The sequence below is a fragment of the Microtus oregoni genome, unplaced genomic scaffold, assembly GCF_018167655.1.
Source record: "Microtus oregoni isolate MIOR12 unplaced genomic scaffold, Mior012 000009F_ref0000495, whole genome shotgun sequence".
NCBI lineage: Eukaryota > Metazoa > Chordata > Mammalia > Rodentia > Cricetidae > Microtus > Microtus oregoni.
In genome coordinates, this window is record NW_024543068.1 from 24339304 (window position 1) to 24350434 (window position 11131).

The following is an 11131-nucleotide window of genomic DNA, read 5'->3' on the forward strand; positions in this document are numbered from 1 at the left end:
GAACTCCCAGAGATCCGCCTGCCTCTGCCTCCTGAGTTTGGGATTAAAGACGTGCGCCACCACTGCCCGGCCACCTCAATGTTTTTATACTCAAAAAATGTACCTAGTTCTGTCAGCTAGACTTCGTTAATGTAAGAGTCAGCCAGGTGATAATGGTTATACAGACACAAAGGGATCACAGGAAACAGCAACAGCTGAGGTTTACAAATATGTGGCAGGGCTAGAGTCCCAAAGAATGTGCAGTTGTAAGAATAAACCTTAACAGTTTTAGAAATGCCAGTGCCAGGTGATAGCCACCAGAAGTGCCAGCTACAGTGAAACAGAGCAGGCAGATATCTAAAAGACAGGCTATGTATATGTTGTCGAAAATGGAGCGAAAGAGGTACTTTGTTTTTGATATTGCAGGAAGACATTTAAGAGATTTTAATTAAAAAAAAACAGTTTAGACTATGGGACAGTTGTGCTTATAAAATGTGTTATATTGTTAATGTTTGTGTTTAGTTGGGGGCTTCACCCCAGCCCCCTGGCATCCATTTCGGAATGTTGGGTAGAAAACTCCTTTTCAAGCCACCTCCTCTGGGAGTTGCCTCAGTCCAAACTCCAACTCCAAGAATGCCTACCAAACAGTTACCCCTCCCCAGGGAAGGTCAAGACCGCTCCCACAGGCCATTTAAACTGCCCCCCAGAGGATGAACATGTGGTCTCCCCTTTTCCCTCTCCAGCAGTTGTTCTGTTTCTGCTTCCCCCCCTCCATGTTTGCCCTGGGGACACCCGGGAGCGCTGGCATCCACTAAACCTGGGCCTTTTTAAATTTGATCTGATTTGGTCTAATTTCGATTATTGTCTTGGCAGAGAGGTTTGTTGGTCCAGAAAAACTTAACATTTGGAGAACCCACTGGTGGGGGTATTTTTCCCACTGGCCCAGGGCTACATGTTGGAAATGCTTTTTTTGTCCGTGCTCTCTGCCAGGCTAAGATTGGCGTGAACTCCCCTTTTTCAAGTTCATGCCCTTAGGGTCCAGGACCCATAGGATTTGGGGGCTGTCCTGTTGAAGTCATGGTTGTGCCAGGCACCCAACCCCACAAGCGGCGAGGTGAGATTGTGTGGGGCAGATACCTCTACCCACGTATTTCTCATACCCCTCCAGTTTTGACTCAAGAGTCTTATCACGGTGGATGCATTGTGGTAGACACTGAGTCCCAAAACTTGACATGGACTTGTAAAAATGGGCTCTTGCAATTCAAAGCATGATCCTTTATTGCTCCCTGGGCTGCCTTTTACAAAATCTTTATAAATTGGGACTGTTGGATACCATCTATTCTGAATGGCTAATCTCTCTATGCACTAAGATCGATATGCACCCTCGATATTACATTGACAATGGGACTTGATAACCACTGGAGGGAACTCTTGAATTTTCCATCCTCTAGGACCTTGAAAACTTTTGCCAGCATGGGAATAAGTGGACAGAACTCTCACGTATCCATGGTTTCTGGGGACTGTGCTCCTGTCCTTCCATCAGTATCCAGTGTTTTACAGCACTGGTTTGGAACTAGTCTAGAGTATTCACCTATATCAAACTCTAAATTGGTCTTAACATATAAAATTCAAGAATTCATTGATAGTGTTAAACTTTTTTTAGACAAGTTCTAAACACTTTCTAATCATTAACATTAACATCTTAAAGTAGACATTGCTAGTGTCAAATTTTTCTTGGACAAGTTCTGAAATTTTCTAATCATTAACATCTTGAAGTAAACATTACTGGTATCAAACTTTCCTTAGACAAGTTCTAAACATTTTCTAATCATTAACATCTAATAGCGAACTAAAGCATTAACAGCTCAATATCATAACACAACTTAACAAATCACGATTCTCTTAAATCCATTCTAGCCAAAAGACAAGAAAAGATTTTTGTAATGGGTGAGAGTCCAAATGCAATGCTGGTTTCAAGCAACTGTCCCAGTCTCTGATCATCAGAAAAAACTTTTAGGCTTTCCTCTTATCTGAAGAGGGCTTTCAGTCCCTTTTTCTCCTGAGGGGAAAATTGAGAACTCAGTTCTCAGGCTCTCTTAACATTTCAACAGCAAATTTCAACAGCCAATACCTCATTGGTAATCTCAGTTCTGTATTTCTAGTCCGGCTTCAAGGAAAACAGGATTCAGAGTGTAGCAAGTTGTAATTATTGTGACCGTTGCAGCAAGGTCTCAGTAGCTGTGTGGGTCCCAAGTGTCTGGAAGCAGCCCAGCGTCCTGCAATGCAGAATGGCATCTGCTGTGTAGAATGGTGGCAGCAGGTCTCTGTGAGGTTAGGAAAGGTGGCATTCTGACTCTTCCATGGGGGCGTTAGTAACTCCGATGTCATCAGGTCTGGTGTTCTTCTGCTGGATACATCAAAACAGGCATTCTGGAAGCCATCTCACTTGATCCTCATCCTGTGAAAAAACAGATATATCCTTGACCCCAAATTAATACAGGGTCAGGCCCTTTTCATCTTCCAGTGTAAGGGTCTTTCAACCTTGCTTTAGTGAAGGTCGCTTTTGTGCCATTATGCCCTAATCTGTCTGTTGCTGATCGCTCATTGACATCCATATTCAAGAAGTTTAGCATAAACAGTACATGGTTTAAGGCATCATGTGGTGTTTGAGGATATAATTGTCCTGTTTTTATCTTTTGAAGTTTTGTTTTCAAGAAGCTATAAGCATGCTCCACAATTCCTTGCCCTTGAGAATTATAAGGAATATCAGTCTTATGCTCGATATTCTATTGGACATAAAACTGCTGAAATGCTTTATTAACATATCCAGATTCATTATCCATCTTTATTATTTTTGGGGTTTGTTGAGACAATGGCTAGGAAAAAAATAGCTTTTCCAATTAATATTCTAAGAAATTGATTTTTGCAGCTAAAAAATGGTTCAATAATTATCTTAGCTAGAGGAGCACATGGGTGATTTCTTGGTATACTATTTTCTACCTTTTATTCTATTATTATTAATTTTTTTTCTGGTTTTTCGAGACAGGGTTTCTCTGTGGCTTTGGAGCCTGTCCTCAAACTAGCTCTGTAGACCAGGCTGGTCTCGAACTCACAGAGATCCGCCTGCCTCTGCCTCCCGAGTGCTGGGATTAAAGGCGTGCGCCACCACCGCCCAGCCTTTTATTTATTATTATTATTATTATTATTATTATTATTATTATTATTATTTATTGCTTTATGTTCTGGGGTCAAACCCAGAGCAGTGTGCATGCTAGGCAAGCACGCAACCCCTGAATTACATCCCTAACCTTATTCTTTTTTTAATAAAAGCTATTTTTTTTATATTCTATGGCAGGCCCTTACTCCTTAATCACTACCGTCCAGCCCAAACTCCTCCACTGATGGGGTACCTACCCTACTTTTTCCTTCTGAGGTCCCTTCTCAATTTACATGCCGACAGCTGTCTCCATAACCCCACACCAGTGGACTCAAAGGCCCCTGAACCTGCCCCACTCTCCCCAGGGGACAGAGTACTCCTCAAACAGCTAGTTCCTAGGTCTCTTGAACCTCGATGGACAGGACCTCACATGGTAATCCTCACCACCCCCTTGGCTGCCAAGCTTCTGAGACACCCATGCTGGTACCATCTCTCCAGGTTCAAGTGGGAACCTATTCAGGATAGTTGGTCTGTCCAGCAGTTAGGACCTTCCATCCTCCAGTTTTCCAAGATGCCACAATAAAGGGCCTATCTGCTCTTCTTCCTGGCACACTCATCTTTGTCAGTACAAACATGACATGAAATAACAATATTTTTTCTCCTAGCCACATGCCTTCTCATCTCCCTCAAGGAACAGCTGCCTGACATCTCCAAGATGGCAGTATACTGAATGCCTCTTCAGTCACACCTTTCGCTGAGCAAGAGCCCAACTCTCCCCTCTCCCACATCACCCCCTACCCATAGGAAGTAGCTAGACTTGAGCCAGTGCCCCTTTATCCAAAGAATCTGGAATGTTTGGTTGGAAGCATCACTTCAGCTCCCTAACACCCCTTTATACAAAGAGTCTAGAATGTTTAGTTGGGGGTTTCACCCCAGCCCCTAGAATCCATTTTGGAATGTTGGACAGAAAACTCCATTTCAAGCCACCTCCCCTGGGAGTTGCCTCAATCCAAACTCTATCCCCAAGAAAGCCCACCAAACAGTGACCTCTCCCCAGGGAAAGTCAAAACCACTCCTACAGTCTATTAAACTGCCCCCCCCCCCGAGAATAAACTCATGGTGTTCCCTTTTCCCTCTCTGGCGGTCATTCTGGTTCTCCTTTCCCCCTCTCCGTGTTTTCCCAGGTGCTACCCAGGAGTGCTGGTATCCACTACACCTGGGCCTTTTAATTTGGTCTGATTTGGTCTAATTTGAATTATTGCAACAGTGGAGAGGTTTGTTGGTCCAAAAAAACTTAACAGTTTGAACTTAATAAAAAGCTAAAAATTAGGGTTATAGCCAAAAGCACAAAATGTTAACCAGAAACTGGGTTGTTCATTTCTTGTAATGCAGCAAAACAATGACCTAAGCAGTCTGGCAAAGGGCTTAAAACAGTTTCTCAGCCCACTGAGTCTCGACCCTTTGGTGGTTAAAAAACAAAACAAAACAAAACATCTTACAGGGGTAGCCTAGGATCACCTGCATGTCGTATGTTTGCATTCAGATTCATAACAATGGCAAAATTGCAGTTGTAAAATAACAGTGGGAAAAAATTTGTAATAGGGAGTCACCACAACATAGAAAACTATATTAAAAGGTCAAAGTGTTAAAATATTGAAAGTCAATGACTTAAAATTGTCTCTCTTTACTCAAGGTCCATTCAGACTTAAGGAAGTATGTCTAGCCTCTTTGTCTTTGATAATTCTGCTAATCTTAAGCTGTTTGGATAAACCGAGTCATAAAATTTTTTGTATTGATACTAAGAAAAACTTTAATTGAAAAACTGTTGTTTTCTAATGCTCATACTTAACAGAGATAAAACTACAAAAGTCCTTTTCCCAAGGTCAGGCATTCAGATAAAGCTCCCATTCCCTCAGGTTGCTTGGAGAAAGTTCTTACTCCCTAAAAAGGATGTCACCCTCCTTAACTCTGGCAAAAGGGAAAAGGGAGATACAGAAACTGCCTCAGAGAGAGAGAGAGAGAGAGAGAGAGAGAGAGAGAGAGAGAGAGACAGAGAGGGGGAAAGGATGATGTAGTCATGCCATCCCCTGTGTGCATGAGCTAGGCAGCTTTTAAAAAGCTGGATGCGACATCTTTCTCTTTCTCTGTACATCGATTCCCCAGGCCTGTACACACCCCCTCTAATAATCTCCTAAGTGGGTTTGTTGCATCTTTTGTGGTTCCTTCTCACTTGCGCCAGGTAATTTCATTGGTGCTGTGAGACTGGGGTAGCTCTCCTGTCCTGAGCTCCTCTCCCGGGGTTGGGATCCATCCGGAACCAGGTATTTTTTCCATAACAGCCACATGTTCCATATGCCCGAGTGCAATATCTCCACACAATACCAGCTTCAATTGGTGAGTTTCCCCCATTCTAGTCAGCTTAAGTGTTTCTCCGAACCCTAGGAATTGACCACTGATCTCCAGCAATCTTCTGGTGTTCCTAGAAATGGGGGTATAGCCCCCAACCACGGATAGTTGAGCTCTTCACTGACATTCATCTTTGGATTGCTTCCCTTAGCTAAAATTGTGTTTGGATGGCCCAGGGCAAGTCGTCCCACAACCGGGGCCCAGGGTACCTCAGATTCTTCTTTCTCTTTTTTCCTTTTTTTTTCTTTTTTTTCTTCTCCGCTATAAAAGGCTGCTTGGAGTGGCCTCTGGCCTCTCTGGCTTCTGAGTCACCCCGACCGGATCCAGTCAGGCTGTAGCATCCCACCTGGGGGCAGAAGATGCTCTCCCACTGGTCCTGTGGTGTTTCACACCCTACGTCTTGCTGTAGGCCTTGTGATGTCGCCATTTTTGTGGGTTTTCATGGTTTCGGCTATGGGTAACAAGTCATCCAAGCCCATTAATTCAGCCTCTCCTCTGGGACACCTTTTAGAGGTTCTAAAACCCCAGCCTCAATGCCCTATGTACAGATTCTCACACTTGTCCATCTTTGTTCAAAAAAAATGGCCTCGTTATAATTTAGATGGCAATCTAAAATGGCACCTTTGATCCTGATGTTTTACGGGAGCTTTCTAACTACTGTCAGCACATGGGCAAACGGAAGGAGTTTCCTTACATCCAAGCCTTTTACTAGCTAAGCTCTAAGCCTAAGTCCTCTGTCCTTGCAAGTTTTTTGCCTGCTACATATTCCTGGCTATGCCATCTGTACCGGAAGAACCCTCCACTTCTGCTCTGGACCCAGCTAACAAACCCCTACCGTTTCAACCTCAGTGGGAAGCTACCACTGTTTCTTCAGCTCCCACCCCTGTTCCTTCAGCTTCTACTGCCATTCCTTCAGCCCCTTCTGTTTCTTCAGCTCCTACCACCATCCCTCCAGTTCCTACCCTTGTTCCTTCAGCTACTGCTCTGGACCCTGCCAAGGAATCCACACCTTCGTGACCTCAACAGACAATCCCGCTCCTTTACTCCCTGCTGCCTTGCCACCTTCCTCTGCTTGCTCTTCAGCCCCCCCTAACTACTCCATCAGTCCCTCTGGATCATTCTTCCTCTCCTGTGCCTGTCTGCAGCAGTTGCTCAGCTCTGGCACCCACCTTTACCCCTCCTCTTACACGTTCATGTGCTGCTATGGCACCCAACCCTGACCAAGCCAAGTCCACGGCAGTTCTCCTGTTGCAAGAGGTGGCCGGCGTAGATGGATTATTAGGGTACATATTTCTTTCTCCCTCTCAGAACTCTCCCATATAGAACAAAAACTGGGGTCCTATATGCCTAATTCTACCACTTTCGTGAAAACAATTCCAATACATTACACAGTCTTATAATCTTACCTTTCATGACATCTATATGATCTTATCTAATAACCTACTTTCTGAAGAGCGCAGGCGAGTTTGGGAGCAGGCCAGACTACATGCAGACAAGATTCACCAAATACATGCAACCCACCCTCGAGGGGCAGAGGCAGTCCCTGAGCAGGAACCTCACTGGGACTATCACACTCCAGGTGGGATTTTAGCTAGGGACTGGTTTTTGACTTGCCTTCTTGCAGGTCTCCGCAAGGCTTCCCTCAAGTCAGTAAACTATAATGAGCTCTCAGAGGTCATTCCTTCCGCATTTTTGGAACACCTCATTAAAGCTCGGTTACAATAGATCCAGAAACCGCAGAAGTCAGACAGTTCCTCATGACTCATTTTTTCCCCCTCAGGGCTACCTTAACATTAAGGCTAAACTTAGACATTTGGAGAAAGGCCCCTTGACCCTGCAGGCAGAAGTCTTAGAGTTTGTTTTTAAGGTGTACCATGCGAGGAATTCCCAAGTTGACCTTCTAGATCTGGCCATGGATGAGTGAGGATTCCAGGGCTCCTTTGACCCAACCACAACCATCATCTGTAATAGGGAGCCACAGGTAAATATCATGGTATCAGGACAGCCCATCTCCTTTCTCTTGGACACCGGACCCACATAGTACTGAGGGAACTCTGGGGGCCTAACTCCCCTTCTAGTTTCCCTATTGTCGTGGTAAGGGGACAGCCTTATCTACCTCAGCAGACCCTACTACTTAACTGTGTTTTAAGGGATATTTATCTCATTTATTTTTAGTCATGCCAACCTGCCCAGTACCTCTTATGGGAAGAGATTTTTTAGCAGAAGTAGGAGCTTCCATTTCATTTGCACCTTCCATTCACCTTACTTCACACTCACCAGCAGCTCCCCTCGTCCTTCTTTTAGCCTCCCAATCTCCCAGCCTCAATGTCTTTTCCTCTTCCAGCCTCTCAGGTAAACCCCCAAGTATGGGACACCTCAAACCCCTCTGTTGCTAAACACCATTCCCCCCATTGTTATCCAATTACAAGATCCTACTAAGTACATTACTCAAGCTCAGTACCCCCTCTCTCACCAGAGACTTAGGGGATTTATGCCTATTATCTCTGATCTTTTAAGAAAAAAGCTACTTCGCCCCACCTCTTCTCCCTTTAATACCCCTACACTTGCTGTTAAAAATCCTAATGGAATCTATCACCTGATTCAAGACCTCCAGCTCATTAACTGTGCAGTGGTCCCTCTTCATCCTGTAGTGCCTAACCCTTACACACTTCTTTCCACTGTTTCTCCAGGAACCTCCCATTTCTCAGTTCTAGATCTCAAGGAAGCTTTTTTTCTCTATTCTTCTCAGCTCTCAATCTCAAAACATCTTTGCTTTCACCTGGACTGACCCTGACACTCACCTGAGACACAGCTCACCTGGACCATCCTTCCCCAGGAATTCCGGGACAGTCCACACCTGATTGGTCAGGTTTTAGCTTCTGATCTTCTTTCACTGTCTCTCCCTAAGTCTAAAATCATACAGTATGCAGATGATATTTTACTTTGCAATCCATCCTTGGAGATCAGCAAAACTGAAGCCTCTGCTCTTTTAAATTTCCTGTTCAAAAGGGGCTACAGAATCTCACCTATTAAGGCCCAACTGTCTAACTCTCACGTCATTGACTTGGGATTAACTATTACCCCAACCCAAAAAGCTATTACCATAGCCACAAAAAAGCTAATTCAGTCCCTTGCAGTTCCTTCCATGAAAGAAAAGGTTTTATCATTCCTAGGAATAGCTGGCTTCCTGCATTCCTGGATCCCCTCTTTTTCTCTCCTTGCCCGCCCCTTATATGAGGCAGCTCTTAGCTCTCTGCATGAGCCCCTTCTCCATCCCATTACTAAACTCTTCCAGAGACTCCACCAAGCCCTTATCCAGACCGCAGATCTTCATCTCCTAGATTTAAATCATCCTTTCTCCCTCTATGTATCAGAGAAGGAGGGATATGCCCTTGGGTTCCTAGGACATCAGCTGGGACCTTTCTTTGCACCTGTAGCTACCTGTCAAAGAATCTGGACCTCACCACTCAGGGCTGGGCACCCTGCATATGTGCTTTAGTGACCGCTGAGCTTCTTATTCGTGAGTCAAAGAAACTAACTTTTGGGTCACCCACTACTGTCTTCTCCCATCACAATCTGTTCCACCTCTTAACTTACAAAAGCTTACAAACCTTACCCCCTTCCTGAGTTCTTTCCCTCCAGGTGACACTAGAAGAAGGTGCCACACTCACTTTCCAATGTTGCCCACCTCTTAATATCTCAAATCTACCTCAACCTAACATTAATTATTCCCAGAAACCTTAGAGGATCTACTGCCCCACCCCTCCCCTCAGGGCAAACCATCCCAGGCCACTTATACCTGGTACACATCAGCTCCTTTTATGTGCCAGGACCCGTAGAGCAGGCTATGCCATACGGTCAGATACCGGGATGGTGGAGGCACAGGCACTCCCTGCCTATACCACTAATCAGCAGGCTGAGTTAATAGTCCTTACCTGTGCCTTCCAGTCAGCAAAGGTACAATCTTTAAATATTTACACAGACTCCAAATATGCCTTTCTGATGGAGGAGAGTCATCTGTCTATCTGTTGCTTTCATTGGTTAATTAATAAAAAAAACTGCTTGGCCTGATAGGGCAGAATTTAGATAGGCGGATTAGACCGAACAAAATGCTGGGAAGAAGGGAAGTAAGGCAGATGCTATAGCTCTCCTCTCCAAGATGGACACAGGTTAAGATCCTTCCGGTAAGCCATCACCTCGTGGTTCAACACACATTATTAGAAATGGGTTAATCAAGATGTGAGAATTAGCCAATAAGAGTATAAAGCTAATGGGCCAAGCAGTGTTTAAAAGAATACAGTTTGTGTGTTGTTATTTCGGGTGTAAAGCTAGCCACGTGGGGGGCCGGGCGTTGGGAACGCAGCCCACCACACCTTCTACACCTTCCATATCCTCCTGTCCCACGAAGCTATCTGGAAGGAATGTGGGCTGAAAGGAAGATCCATAACTAACTCTGGTTACATTGTGGCCCTGTTAAAAGCCTCCCATTTCTCCAAAGCTATAGGAATTATTCACTATTGTCTTATTAGACAGACAGTTCCATTATTTCCAAGGGAAATAACCAGGCTGACCAAGCAGCTAGAACAGCAGCATTCCAGAGCCCAAACCTACCTCAATCACCTCAGGGGGTTCATACAGTACAGTCCACATTCTCGCAGACACCCCCTGATACCCAGTAAATTCTGTTCTAACTACATCAGCTCTTTCATCCTAATAGCAAAGCTCTATTTCATTTTGTCAAGGCTCACCTCCACCCCACCCCTGAGGACTTAGAGTTCTTAAAAGCTATCACTGCCTCTTGTAAAATCTGTCAAAAGTCAGATCCCAGGAACTGACTGGCAGCTGGATTTTACTCATATGCCCACAGTCAGATGAGTTAAACATCTCCTGATTTTGGTGGACACCATGTCTGAGTGCATTGAAGCATTTCTTACCACTAACAAGAGGGCCCAGACAGTTTCCGATGTTCTCTGAGAAATCATCCCCCGGTTTGGAATCAGTTGGATAATAGCCCAGAGTTTACTTCCCAGATCTCTCAAACTTTACCTAAGGCTCTTAACATTCCTTGGAATTTTCATATCCCATACCACCCTCAGTCTTCAGGGAAGGTAGAACGAACTCACTGCTCCTTAAAAAATGTTCTTGTTAATCTGTCACAGGAGCTTCACCTCAACTGGGTAAAACTTTTGCCTCTGGCCCTTCTTAGGCTTAGGGCTCTCCCCCAAAAGCCCCCTTTTCATCTCACCCTTTGAATTCATGCTCACCAGGAATCCCTAGACAAATGTCAGCCAATCTGTAGCGCCAGCACTACTAGCACTACCAGGACTACCAGGACTACCAGGACTATCGCAGTCCCAAGTCGTGAGGGAGGAGCTGAGGACGTAGAGAAACACCATACAGCAGGTCATTTGTGCTAAGAGAATGCTGTTTATTGAAGGGCAAACGTGGTCTATATATACCGGCTTGTGGAACTGTGGAAAAACCCAGGGTTCGGAAGTTCATGTTATTGACGGACTTAATCAGTAAACGGCTAAGGGGAACAAGGAGCTTGCAGTTAGGCCAGGAGGTGCAAGATGTACTTGCTAGCAA